The following is a 14,660-nucleotide window of genomic DNA, read 5'->3' on the forward strand; positions in this document are numbered from 1 at the left end:
ACTTATCAAACAAGTTTTCAAGGGTTCAAGTCGACATTAAGATAATTAGACAATTGTAATTTGTAATTTGTTGTTTTATTGGTTACGACGAAATCACAAGATACAAGATGCTTTTGTGCGTTCAAATTGGTTGAAAACCCGGGTTGTCATAAGAAGGATACAATTTTGCATATTCTTTAAAGTGTACAGTATGTTACTTTGCAAAGATTTTTTTTTTGGAAAAACCTATGAATGATTTCACCAAGTTACTTGCACATCTCTTGTAAAATACACGAACATTCAAAATACACGAGCATGCAGAATTTTGCAATGCGACAGAGAGGAAAACCTACATCCTTAGCACCACTTTATTCCTTACCAGTTGTGCTCCATTTAGCTATTCGACGTTGTCGTGCTATCTAGTCGCACGTCACTTTTTGACGTTCCGAGAAATGCGCGTTTTATTGTTAGGGTGTGTCAAGATAGCACGACCAGTTTGAAACTTCTTTCATATCAAGAGTGACAACAATGCATGGCTTTTTCTGGTTATTGTAGAATATCTCAAGATTGAATCAAATATTGGGGATCTGTGAAGGTTAAGGTGAAACGCGAAGGCAATCTTAGTGCCAATGTATTAGTGTGCTTTGATAGTGTAAGTTTGATGATGATCATTGATGACGTAATTGCTGTACTAGTATTTGTGACATTGCATGGTAGTAGTTGTGTGAGCAAAATAACTTTGCTAACAAATGAAAATGTCCAATTGAACGAGAAATGTACTTTGCTAACTTTTGAAAAGAGTTTATTTCACCATGACTTAGAACTTTTTAACTATCAAAGTAAATTTCATCCTTCAATATAGAAAATACTGCAAAAATATTTTTTTAGAAACTAGAATCAAACGTTTAATTGCTGATGGTAATAAATAGTTATCGATGGAAATAATTTGTCTTCATCTACTTGAAGCGTACTAAGATTTGCTTCTTATCCTGAATTTATGTTTTAAAGTAATAAATTGAAACATGTTTTACACTTTTTCAAGATTTATTCACATAAATGTGCCGTTTCCCGTCATAAATTACAGATTGACGCATTGGACGAAAAACAGTTGTATCTGTAGGGTTTGATCAGTCCGGGGAAGTTGAGATCCGGGTTAAATGACGAACACTGGGTTGGACTAATTACCGAAGTCGACAGACAGACGCTCCATTAGCAGCAAGGTGAATCCGGATCCGGTGCGATTGCCAATCACGTTCAAGATTAGGAAACCTGCAGCCAAGAACTCTTGTTGGCCTGCTTGCGATTCACCACCACGTCGACGATTGCCACGAGTAGTGGCCACGTACGTTTTTGTTGGTGGCATCCTCCTTGATCAGTTGCCCCGGGTGGATTAGATGGCGATATAATCCTACGAGTAACGGTAACGGAGCTGGTGTTTTTGAAGTGATAAGTCCGCGGAATAGCCTCAACCGTTCCGCCTGTCGTAGTCTAAGTTCTGCAACTGACCGTGGTAACCAAAGTCCACAGCGGAACGAATGGCCATCTGTGTCACCTGGAGAAGCTGGTCACCGGCAATCAGGATGCCACCAACAACTACGCCAGTGGCCACTACACCATCAGCATGGAAATCGTCGATTTGGAGGTAATCAGCATCCGCAAGTTGGCCAATCAGGGAACCAGTCAGCAGGGCCTCTTTTTCTTGCACTCCCTCGGCAGTACCGCATTCGAGCTCCAGCTGTACCTGTTAAAATTCAATGAAAAGCCATAAATAAGTATAAATTTACAACAAAACGGATTTTCTTACTATTAATTTGCCACATGATCTAAAAATTTCTTTCCAAAACTTCAATTTTGTTTATAAACAAACCTGAGACTGACAGTTTACTCTACAGTTTGTACAAAGGGATGCAAATATCACACATTGCGTAACTGCCATCATCCTTGTATTGTGTGGGCCCGCCTGTAGAATACAAGGCAAAGCATACGTTCATGTTGGCTACACAAATTCAAGCTACAAATTGTTATGCGTTTCGTCCCCCTGTTTGTTCCAGGAAAGCAGGGCTGCGGAGTCGGGTCATGTTTCAAGCGACTCCGACTCCGACTCCGACTCCGGCTTTCTGAGTTAAGCCGACTCCGACTCCGACTCCGGCTCCGGCTTTCCACAAATTGATGACTCCGGCTCCGACTCCGACTCCGGCCTTCCAACTCTAGCCAACTCCGACTCCGACTCCGACTCCAGCTTTCCACAAATTGTTGACTCCGGCTCCGACTCCGACTCCGACACCTAATCTGTATTTAAAATATTTTAAAAATTTCAATTAATTGCATCACTCACATTTCAGTTCACACTTGCAAGAATACTGTAAACCGGGGTGACATTTATGTTCGGGGTGTTTAACAAAATTATACATACGAATTATTTATACAAACAGAATGATATGGAACCATACTAAGCTTGGTAGATAAGTGTTCGTTGTTCTATGTTACATGTTTTCAGCATTTTTTAAACAAAAATCATAAATATCTTCAGATTTAAACGCTTTTTCTGCACAACAATTTTCAAAATAAATTTAAATTTTGTTGTTTGAAAAATTGGAACTTTTTATTTAACTACTTTAAATTTACATTCATTTTTTTAAAGTTTATATACTAGCTACACTAATTTTTAACTGTACTAACCTTCTGTAACCTTCATGACCGAATTGACATATAAAATCCATTTGAATAATTTTAGGCTGAAATTTTAAAGAAACACAGTAACTATCAAAGATACGCTGGTTTTGAAATAGACAATTTTTAAAGTCACTATTTTTTAAAGCTCTTTTGAATTTATTTCAGAGGACGTGTATGGAAATTGCGTGATCCAGCCCAGTACACACTTTAAACATATAAATCATGAGAAAATTCTAATATTTGAAAAAAAAAAATAAAATTATATCAATTATATCACCCCGATTTAAGGTATTTAAAAAAAATAGACTTGTTCAACGATATTATTTAAGGATTCACTACACGCAAACATTTTTTGCTTCGAGTTTTTTACGGAAATTGTCATAACTCATAATAGAAAACAGTTAGAGTCCCACTTTCTGTATTAAGTTCTGTAGAAAAGTTATGCAAAGTTTACAAGACCTAAACTGATCTGATTGTTTCAAAAGTTTCTTCAAAAGCAAAAAAAAAAACTTGCGAAAATTATGTTAACTTTGCATAACATTTCTACAGGACCTACCTAATACATAAAGTGGAACTCTAACTGTTTTCTTTTCAGAGTTATGACAATTTCCGTAAAAAAGTCGAATCAAAAAATGTTCGCGTGTAGTGGATCCTTAAGAATCAACACTTTAAGAGAAATTGTAAATATTGAGGTAATCGATATATCTAATCAATTCAATGATTATTTCAAAATTAGTTGCAACTTATTTCCGATATTTTTTGTTTGTTTTAAATATTTGCAGCATGTTGCGGTCCATGTAGTAGATTGATATAATAGTTGATATTTTATTATTTTAGTTATAATGACAATTTTACAAATGTTACATTTTTTTTGTTAAGTACCGATAATGAACCTTTATTTTCCTATTAACAAAAAGGATCTACTTAAAACCTTAGCAATTCTTTAGTAATATATTGACACTTAGTTGAATTAAAAGTTTGCAAAATTAAGTTTAGATAAGTTTTATATAGAATTTCCAGAGTTATATAAACTTTTATACTAAGAAGTTAGTAAACTTTATACTCAATCCAATTTATTTTTTTAATCGGTCAAAGATGCCTATTTGGAGTTGGGAGGTTGGATTTATGGTGAATTGTCATCAAATAACTTTATTTATGTTAATTTTTCGAAAGGTTTACAAACTATTTTTGTACCTTTTTTATTTTTGTAATAGTATTTGTTATAGATCTTTTTATAGAAATCATCTTTTCATGAGCTTGTACCAAAATGTTCGGCATGAGTTTCTGTACAAAACGTAGTACTAGGTTTCTGTCAAACTTTAAATTGTTTACATGTTTCATCACAAAATGTGCATAGGGCCCAAGGGGTGTAAATACTTATTTTACATACTGTAAATACAAGCAAAAAGAGACAGTAAAGAACCATTTTAATATGTTTTAATTTTTTTACTACACAGCCACAATTATTTACTATTGTATGAGTTATGACACTATGGTATAGTGTATGCAAACATTGACAAGAGAGCATTAGCAGATTATGATTCTGTGATCTTAGTGAAATAACACAATAAGAGCTTTCCAATCACAATAGAAATGCTTCGAAAACATCATGACATCTGATAAATATCTTGATCCGAAAAATAAATTGATTATAAAAATGTCAACGCAGTGCACGCGATTCAATAAATAAAATAAAAAAATGGGAATTAACCTGAATTATAACAAATATTGAATAATAAATTAGTTCATAAAATATTTTGATAACTCCGACTCCAGCTCCGACTCCGGGTCAATCAGAAATCAACGACTCCGGCTCCGACTCCGACTCCAGCTCATAAAATTTAGCCGACTCCGACTCCGACTCCAGCTATTCGAGTTTTGACGACTCCGACTCCGACTCCGACTCCAGGTCCCCAAAAAGACCCGACTCCACCGACTCCGGCTCTGACTCCGACTCCGACTCCACAGCCCTGCAGGAAAGTGTTGCCGGACACGCTATAACATAATAATTGGATTAATTATGAATATGTTTTATAGAGGAGAAAAGCAACTCGCGACAAAATTTTGAGGCTAGGAATTTTGACAGGTATGATTTTCATAAAGTATTCGCCTCCTTTTCTCTCCCACAGAAAACTGGGGACAATGTAGCTGTCAAACTAGGCCAAAATGTTAAAGTCACTCACAAAATGAACTTTGAGTGATTTGAGTTCATTTCTGACGTCACGATTTTCTCCCCTATAGGCAAGAAAACCGTGACGTAGCAAATGAACTCAAAGAACTCAGTATTCATTTTGTGAGTGCCATTTGAGTGGTTTGACAGGTGTCAAATCAAATTGCTTCCGATCGCGCGAAACGTCATAACCCGAGTTTTTTTTTCGTATTAGTGCCCGTGTGCTTGTCCGTGCTTCTGGCCGTGTTCGTGTACGTGCACCTGACCACGTAGTTGCCTGTTCCTGGTCGTTCCCGTGGCCGTGTCCTTGTCCGGACTCCTGCCCGTGTTCGTGCCCGTGCTTCTGGCCGTTTTCGTGTCCCTGGCCGTGTAGGTGCCTGTTCCTGGCCATTCCCGTGGCCGTGTCCTTGCCGTGTTCCTGGTCGTGTTTGTGTCCATGCGAAACGGAACAACCGGACAAAATTATAACTTTAAATGCTAAGTCCCGGAACTGACACCTGTCAAAAAAGTTCATTCGGTTGTTTACCTTTGAGGTTATGTTCCGAGCTTTTCTCCTTTATTCAATGTTTCTATGCTTTGAAGTCATTAAAATATGTTGCTAATATACAAATGAAGTTTTACATTTTTATTCATTCCACTCTCTTCATTTTTTAGCAAGAAAATTGGCTGGTAGTGCAAAATTCATATATTTATGATTAATTTCATTGAATCCTTTTCTGGCAACATTGCGATGATTTCCATTTCTGGCAGTGGCGATGATTACTAATACTAAAGCAGCTGCTGCTGGTGTTGACATGTATCGGAACCAAGGTAAATTTGCATGCGAAAATTTTCACTTCGCGACTTTCGAGGTACGTTTTTCGGAAAATCGTGAGTTTTGTGGTGTTTTGTGAATATAAAACGGGTTCTCCTGGTTGCAGCACGTTATGGGATTACAGATTCAGTAAGGTAATTTGAATAAAACAGCTTATTTGAGGCGATTCAAGTTGCACCAAATTTTTGTATGGAGGAAACGAATCGCTCAAAAAAAGGCTAGATTATGGAATATTCTGCCTTTTTGTGACTTTATTCATAGTTTTATAGATTCCTGAGACTCTTGAGTGTGTAGTGATTGAATTTGTTTCGATTTTACTAGTGAATAGTGCGGTCAATTTTCAAGTTTTTAAAAATTGCTTCTGACTTTCACGGGATAAGGGGGAACGGGACGGTAATCATGGTTAAGGCGGAACGGGACAATTTTCGCCATGTTTTTTCGCCATATTTAATGATGGCACGTTTCACCTTAAAAGGTAAGGGCATTGTGAGTTGCACACAATGGCTTCCTTAACTTAATTTGATCCAAAATCCACATGTGACAAGAGAGCACGACAACCACGTCTTGACTTATAATGCTTTGGAGTCTTTGCTTCAAAACCTACAAAGCACAGCTGAAAAAGACACCAACCAGTTCTTCTTGGTTTGGCAAAATCTTCGTCTACCACAATGCACAAAACTGAGCGACTGTTACTGGCATTTCTCAACATAACCTTCGAATGTACGGAACGTGTTACGAGCTGAAGACGAATTCTACAGCGTGTTGTGGTTCACATTACATTGCGGTTGCATACACGACGCACAACCACTTTGGAAAACTCCAGACATTGCTTGAGAACCTCCTTCTTCTTGCAGTAAACATGCACATTTCAGCTGTGAGAGTCTTTGAACAAGGTTTAAAATTGCTCGTGGGAGCTCTTCAAAAATATCGCATCGTTGCTCACTAATCCCCGAATGCGAATCATGGTTACCCATTTTAAGCCTAATAAGCGGTCGTGTTTGAATAATGCTGCATAACCTGGAGTGTACCTTGAAATTTTCTAAAACCAAGTACACCAAGGAGTAGAGCAACTTTTGGTGAACATTTCTGTTTATTTTCACTTTTATTAAAAGTTATGCTATTCCTTTTACAAGCATTTAAAAAAAAATCGCAAACGTATTCTAATCAGTCGAGTTCATTGGGCCACGCCCATCTCCTATTTTCAGCTTAGTTCTTTTTTTCTTTCAGCGCTCTTTTGGATCTGCTTAGTGCTGCCAAAATTGATGAAATTTTAAGCGAACACTCAAGAAAAGTAGCATTTATAGAGAAAATTTCCTGTCATCACTGGCTCACTCCAACAGGCGCCGTGGTGTTGGTGGCCACCCTTTGTTCTTTATTTGCCTTCGCTTCTCGCTTGGTTTTCTTCAGCCTTCGATTGGAATTAGTAGTCAAAATTCAAACGTCAAAAGACTTGGCACGTTTGTTTTTTTGATGGCGCTTGATAACTATTTACATGTTTAGGGATTATTTTTCAAGTCAGTGACTACGAAACGAAGTTGACTTTATAGCTGTCGGCCACCATTGCTAGTACCAATCACTAGTGTCTTCCTTTTATCTACAAGGACTTCGCCGCCCTGGGCTCCTAAGTGTATGAAAGTATGGCACGGAGCGACGGCGCCGAATACCCATATTTACACAAAGAATTTTAGAGTGAGTGAATAAGTAATGGTCAAAAGAACATGTTGCCGGTAGTTGGAAGCAATTTTATATCTTAAGCGCTTTGAAATCGTTAGCGCAAGTGAAAAGATATTGATGACGATTTTCGTTAAGCAGTTAACCTCTCATCTTGCGTGTGGGTGTGTGTGCCACCAAAATGATGAGAAATGGTCTCGCAAAATAGAAATTATGATCAGTGCATTGAAATTGATCTTTTTGGCCAGTAAATGGCATAAATTTGCGTGCTTACTTGAGACGGTGCTGTTGCTGGTAAGTTTATAGCCTAAATAGTATTTTTGGAGCTTTAATCGAGCATCAAACTCTTCATATGACGAAGATAGGTGTTTGATTAGAAATGGTATATTTCCCCTACTTACATTCTGTAATGTTAACTAAATTAAAAAATTTAATCAGGAAAATGCGAAATGCTAAAGAACTACTCAACAAACCTCGAAGTTTTTTTTTCGTGATGGTTTTTAATGTCGGCCAGTTTTACTTCTGATAATGTCGCTGGACGGGCTGTAAGAAGTGCAAAGGGAACATGAAATTTTCGTGGTTTTCTTTTGCTTGACTTGCTACAATCCAGCTACAAGCGAACTTTTGTAAGTGAACTAAATGAAAACGACCAGCGCCAGCCCCGAAGACTTCCCCACTTCTTGCTGAACTTGCCAATTCTTCATGTTTTAAGGGGAAGGTAAGAGGTCACCATGTTTCATCTTGCAACATAGGCCATCTTAAGCGTCATCACAGCGCGAGTGAACCATTTTGACGTTCGCTGCATAAAAAGAAAATGGTCTTTTCGCGCTTCAAACATTCCTCGAAGGATTAATATGGACTTTGGACATTTTACGGTTGGGTATTTTTACGATCCCATAAGATTGTTTATCGTGGCTGTCCGTTTTGGTATCTGTTTTCATTTGGCAAATATCATAGCACTAGTCGATGTCTTGTACTTTGAGAAGATATTTTTTTCTTGTCTTTTGAAACATTTCTTACTTCTGAAACACTTTTTAGGAATAATCAGAAATAATGCAATTCTCTCCTTGCTGCGTTTCATAAAGGAATTAGTGGATATCTCCCAAATAACACAATAATTTATATCATCCCCAGACTATGTAGATTGCTGTCTTATCTGAGATCTTTCGAATGCAATCTCGCCTGCACATAGAATTTCATCATCTATAAATGTGTTGGCGTTGAGTGCAAATTGTTTGCTCGTGTAATGTCATTGGAACTCTGATGAATTACGGATCTTGGACCATAACTTGTTGAACTACTAAAGTCCTGGCAGCACTAAGTCCATCATGTAACCGAAGATATCAGTGTTATTATTCTAAGAATTTGATCGTCTCACGATCTGTTATATTCAGGATGAAATTAATATTGAATATGGCCTAACAGAAAATTCGACACACCCAATTAACTATGATTTAAATGCTAAGAAAGATTAATGTTATTCAGAGTGTCTGGTAATTTAAAAAAATAGGAAGCTGTGATCAGTATAAAAGTGTTTTACTGAGCTTGTATAAACCGATTTACAATATTTTTTGTTATGATTATTTTTTAAGGTTTTTAAAATGTTTCATAGGATGATGGAATGAATTTAATAAAGTAGTTACAGAGCTCGTCTAAAATAGCTAAAATAATCAGTTTAAAAAATCATTCACTGCGTGGAATGAGTGTAACCTAGGGTGTAACTTAAAAGCGTAAAAATAAATTGTTGATTGTAGGTTATCAAACATTGAAAAAAAAAAAAACTAGAAGCTTACCGCTCCCACCCCATCTACCCCCCCCCTTTCCGAATAAAAAGTCAATAAATATTCGCATTTGAGCTGCTTCGAAACAAATCCGACTGGAAATCCTCTTTTGCATACAATCCATTTAGGGCAGAACGGTTTGGATCAACTAGGAATAACGTGCACTGTGGATGTTGCTGTTGCGGTGGCATTCGGCTGGATTTTGTTAGAATGCATATTACATCGAAGAGGACGCCCAGCTACTTCCGAATTGCGTTCCGCTATCCGTTCCAACGCCAGGTCACCGAAAAAGTGGTGAAAAATTTATTACCATTCAATGGGGTTGACTTTCCCGGATCCAATTGGAGGGAAAATAGTGGATTGTTTGAATTTATTAGCGTCGGAACTGTAAGAACTCATGCAAGATTAGTTAACTATGGGAAAATTTACGTGCACTCTGAACAAATACTTCGATACATTTGGAGCTGGAAATTTATGACCAGGAAAACAGCACTACATTCTGTACATTCATCCGCTGAACTATTGTGAATTGTGAGAAGAAAAAGACAGATTGTAAAATAACATGATTTAGTAAAGTTTAACTGAATTTTCATCAACTGAAATTTCAGTAAACGATTCAGTAATTTAGATTTTACTGAATTCTCTGTTAACTGATATTTGTCACTTTGACGGATAGTTTGCTGAAATTTCAGTAAAATGGTTGTCAAAACCGGGACCCGTGGTTTAGGGGTAAGCGTGGTTGCCTCTCACCCAGTCTGCCTTGGTTCGATCCCAGAAGGTCCCAGTGGAGTTTTTTTTTATTTGATGAATTCTAACATCAACTTTCATTGAAAATTTGTTTGGACGCTGTAGTAAATACCAAAACAATTAAATTAAATAAAAATACCAGAGTTTTTTTAAAAACGACCTATAAACTATTGTCCTTCATATGTTTATAGGACCTATTCAAAAAAGCTCTAGAATATAAGTTTACCAAAAATGTGAAACATTTCATTGAAATATTTCATAGGCGTCCGAAGCATCGGGAGGACAAAGCAGAAATTTGTGGTTTTGATTTCCTTAAATTCTAGAAATTTCCTTAAATTTAAAAAAAATCCAAAAACTTGGCAACCAGCAGTTGTTTATTTACATTTCCAGTCGCAGTTTCCACCAAACTGGACATTCGCACTTCAAAATTGCGATTGAAAGGTGAGCAACATTGGCTCACTTTGATCATTTTTTTGAGTAAATTAAAATTTCCCAAGCCAGTTTGACAAGTCGCAATAGAGGAGAAAAGCAACTCGCGACAAAATTTTGAGGTTAGGAATTTTGACAGGTATGATTTTCATAAAGTATTCGCCTCCTTTTCTCTCCCACAAAAAATTGGCGGACAATGTAGCTGTCAAACTAGGCCAAAATGTTAAAGTCACTCACAAAATGAACTTTGAGTGATTTGAGTTCATTTCTGACGTCACGATTTTCTCCTCTATAGTGCGATCGATAGCAATAATTTAGTGCGAAGTCCAAGTTTTTGAGAATAGCGCAATATCATTTTAGTCCAAATTTGTGCGATTTATAAGCAAAAACGAGTGTCCGGAAGTCTAATCAGCTTTTATCAGTGTCCGAGATTCGAAGCACAACAAGTCATTCTATTTTTAAAATTCGGACGAAAAGAAAAAAGACAAGACACATTTACACATGCTTTTTCTTTAAATTATCTGTTTATACTAAATCCCGATGATATCTCTACATTTCAAACTTATTACATGATTTTTTGCCAGCTGTAACACAAATGATATGCTACTAAGTGTCCGGATTTCGAATCATGACATTATGGTTCCACTTAAAAAATGTTATTGTTTTGTGGATTGTACTTAATGATTCAGAATATTGTTTTGTTTTTTTGGTAATTTAATAAAAAATACAAACAAATTTATCCAAAAATTTAAAACACGTATTCACATTAATTAATTTTATTCTCACATTAATATTTTTTTGACTCGCAAAAACGCACTTGCACAATAATCTCCCTCATTTTGAATTGACCAAATATTGATTTATAACAAGATTTATAAACTAGGCCGTCGTAAAAAAATTCAATTTCAATTTTGAACTCACGATCTGCCCATTATTGACACATGGAGTTGCAATATATATATTGGACAATTCTTGACTTTTTTTTGATAAGGTCCTATATACAAATGTAAACATTGAGTGTATCCCTTTCACACCTTATGTCAAAGTCCATCGGAGTAAGCGGGATACACTCAATGTTTACTTTTGTTTATAGGACCTTATCAAAAAAAAGTCAAGAATTATACGAAAAACGTCGGTTATCTCGAAATATTTTTTTTCAAAAATCATTCTACTAAAGTAAACTTTTTTAACTGCAATTTGTAATATTTGAAGTGATACAAGTTACTTATTACTATGACAGATGTTCTGAAAATTATACGATATAATTTAAAAGCACATAGAGCCGGTGGTGTGGCATGTGCCTCGCGATAATGAGCATCGAGGAGCCATAAAATTGATGCATGAGTGCAAAATTTCTTTCAGTTCGTTACGCTCATTTCCTCTTTTTGCAATGAAGTAAATCGAACGCGGCCTTTCAATGCTTTACGTGAAGCAATACAACACGACGTATTGTGAAGGAGGCTGTTTGAAATCGATAAATTTCCGTGTGAAAATGAAGTCAGACATGTCTAAAAGTTTCATGAACATGAACAAATTTGAAGCAAGAAAAAGCCTGTCAATTGTGTCAAAATGATGAAATCAAATGGTTGCCAGATCATAACTGTTTTTGACAAATTGGAAAGGTCTTTCAATTACCTAACCAACAATGGGTCGGTTGATAGATTCGGACATAGTTTTCATACATTTAAGTGAGATCCGGATATTTGTGAAAATACATTTTTATACATAAATTTTGAACTACACCATATTCTTGATTTACACAACAAAATGGGGGTGTTTAAATCGAGAATCGTTTAAAAAAAGAATGTCCATGACTTAAATTGAGAATCTGACTTAAATCAAGAATCTTTGGAATTTCGTAATATGTCGGAGTATTTTCATAATGTATCAATTGAATATTGCTTAGTTATGTTATTACAACATTTTAGCATGGTTTTGGAACACCTGGGATGTTCTAGTCCATCCAAAACTCCCGGGAATTTTGTGCAACTGGTTTACCAAAGAAACAAGTCGAAACATCAAAATTTCGACAACGGATCCTACCCAGACTGCTTCAGTGAGTACGGTAGGCTACAGTACATTGTTGTAACAACTTATTGGGATGTTCTGGGTTATCCAAGGACTCCCTGGAGTTAAGATCTGTGGGTCTACCGACGTAACAAGCCAGTGGTCGACGGTTTTAACCCCGGAACATACCCGCATAGCTTCAGTGAGTATGGTAGACTACCTTCCAGATGTGTTGAGAAGTCCTGGGTCATCCAAGAACTCCCTGGAGTTAAGATCTGCCGGTCTACCATCGTAACAAGCCAGAGGTCGACGGTTTTGGACCCCGGAACATACCCGCATAGCTTCAGTGAGTATGGTAGACTACCTTCCAGATGTTTTGAGATGTCCTGGGTCATCCAAGAACTCCCTGGAGTTAAGATCTTCCGGTCTATCATCGTAACAAGCCAGAGGTCGACGGTTTTTGACCCCGGAACATATCCGCATAGCTTCAGTGAGTATAGTAGTCTACTTTCCAGATGTGTTGAGATGTCCTGAGTCATAAAAGGACTCCCTGGAGTTAAGATCTGTGGATCTACCACCGTAACAAGCCAGAGGTCGACGGTTTTTGACCCCGGATTATATCGGCATAGCTTCAGTGCGTATTGTAGACGTATTTTTGTGTTTGGATGTCCTGGGTCATCCAAGGACTTTTTGGAAGATCCCAACATACCAGGAATGAAGTCTTCAATACACATTGAAGCTATGCGGGTATGTCACAGGATTAAAAGCCGTCGACCTCTTTGTTGTTACGGTGGTAGACTAGCAGCTCTTAACTCCAGGGAGTTCTTGGATGACCCAGGACATCTCAACACATCTGGAAGGTAGTCTACCATACTCACTGAAGCTATGCGGGTATGTTCCGAGGTCAAAAACCGTCGACCTCTGGCTTGTTACGGTGGTAGACCGGCAGATCTTAACTCCAGGGAGTCCTTGGATGACCCAGGACATCTCAACACATCTGGAAGGTAGTCTATCATACTCATTGAAGCTATGCGGGTATGTTCCGGGGTCCAAAACCGTCGACCTCTGGCTTGTTACGGTGGTAGACCGGCAGATCTTAACTCCAGGGAGTTCTTGGATGACCCAGGACATCTCAACACATCTGGAAGGTAGTCTACCATACTCACTGAAGCTATGCGGGTATGTTCCGGGGTCAAAAACCGTCGACCTCTGGCTTGTTACGGTGGTAGACCGGCAGATCTTAACTCCAGGGAGTTCTTGGATGACCCAGGACATCTCAACACATCTGGAAGGTAGTCTACCATACTCACTGAAGCTATGCGGGTATGTTCCGGGGTCAAAAACCGTCGACCTCTGGCTTGTTACGGTGGTAGACCGGCAGATCTTAACTCCAGGGAGTCCTTGGATGACCCAGATCATCCCAATAAGTTGTTACAACAATGTACTACTAGCCTACCACACTCACTGAAGCAATCTGGTTAGGATCCGTTGTCAATGTTTTGAAGTTTCGACTAGTTTCTTTGGTAAGCCAGTTGCGCAAAATTCCCAGAAGTTTCGGATGGACTAGAACATCCCACGTGTTCCAAACCCATGCTTAAATGTTCTAATAAAATAACTAAATAAAATACAATTGATACATTTTGAAAATACTCAAACAAACTACGAAATCCCAAAGATTCTTGATTAAAGTCAGATTCTCAATTTAAGTCTGGCTATGTGTACGTCAATGTATTTTATAACACAGTTGTTGCTGTGTTTCCGTGATATTCCGGGGGGAATCGGTAGTAGAACACAACGGTCACGTTTTTTTCCCCTGCATGTGAGCCTGTAAAAATACCACCAGCATTTGGTTTTTTAGTTTTGTTTGGTCCTACTTATGCGAACCCTTCAACCCAATCACTAGTGACGGCAGGGACCCTACACCGCGGTACTCCATAGGCCATGGTTTGACCCTATATCGGTTCCGCCGAGCCGCTCTCTTGAGGGGGGCAGCGACGCCACATGAGTACCGCCATTTTGGGTGACACCCATTCCCACCGCCATATTGCCCGTCAGATCTCGATTATCGACGTACGGCCCGGTTTTATACATGACCCAGGTGGGGCCGGTGGTCTGGGGGGGATGGGGGGGTTCTACGCCGTTTCTCGATAGTAGTTCGTTTTCTCCCCGTGAGGATTTATTGCCTCTTGACGCTCAGTTTTGAGGGGGGGACACGCAAATGCATCTATTGATATGTGCCTTCAAACCTTTTTTTGTCTTACACATGTTAAAGCAGGGCAAATTTGTACGAGAAAAAAAAAAAAAAACCCCAAAAAAAACAACCCCCATAACCCTCCCAAAACCTCTGCCCCGCCCCCTCCCATTATGTAAACAAAGTGACCCCCTATCC

At 38.1% G+C, this 14,660-nt stretch overlaps 1 long non-coding RNA gene across 1 annotated transcript; it reads right to left on the reverse strand.

Moving 5' to 3' along the window:
- Positions 1–1,022: 1,022 nt before the first annotated feature.
- Positions 1,023–2,029, reverse strand: LOC120430373 (uncharacterized). Its single transcript, XR_005607604.1, has 2 exons — positions 1,784–2,029; positions 1,023–1,720 (listed from the first exon to the last, which is right to left on the reverse strand). It is a non-coding gene; the product is annotated as an uncharacterized LOC120430373 (long non-coding RNA).
- Positions 2,030–14,660: the final 12,631 nt, after the last annotated feature.

Source organism: Culex pipiens, chromosome 3, assembly GCF_016801865.2.
Source record: "Culex pipiens pallens isolate TS chromosome 3, TS_CPP_V2, whole genome shotgun sequence".
Lineage (NCBI taxonomy): Eukaryota > Metazoa > Arthropoda > Insecta > Diptera > Culicidae > Culex > Culex pipiens.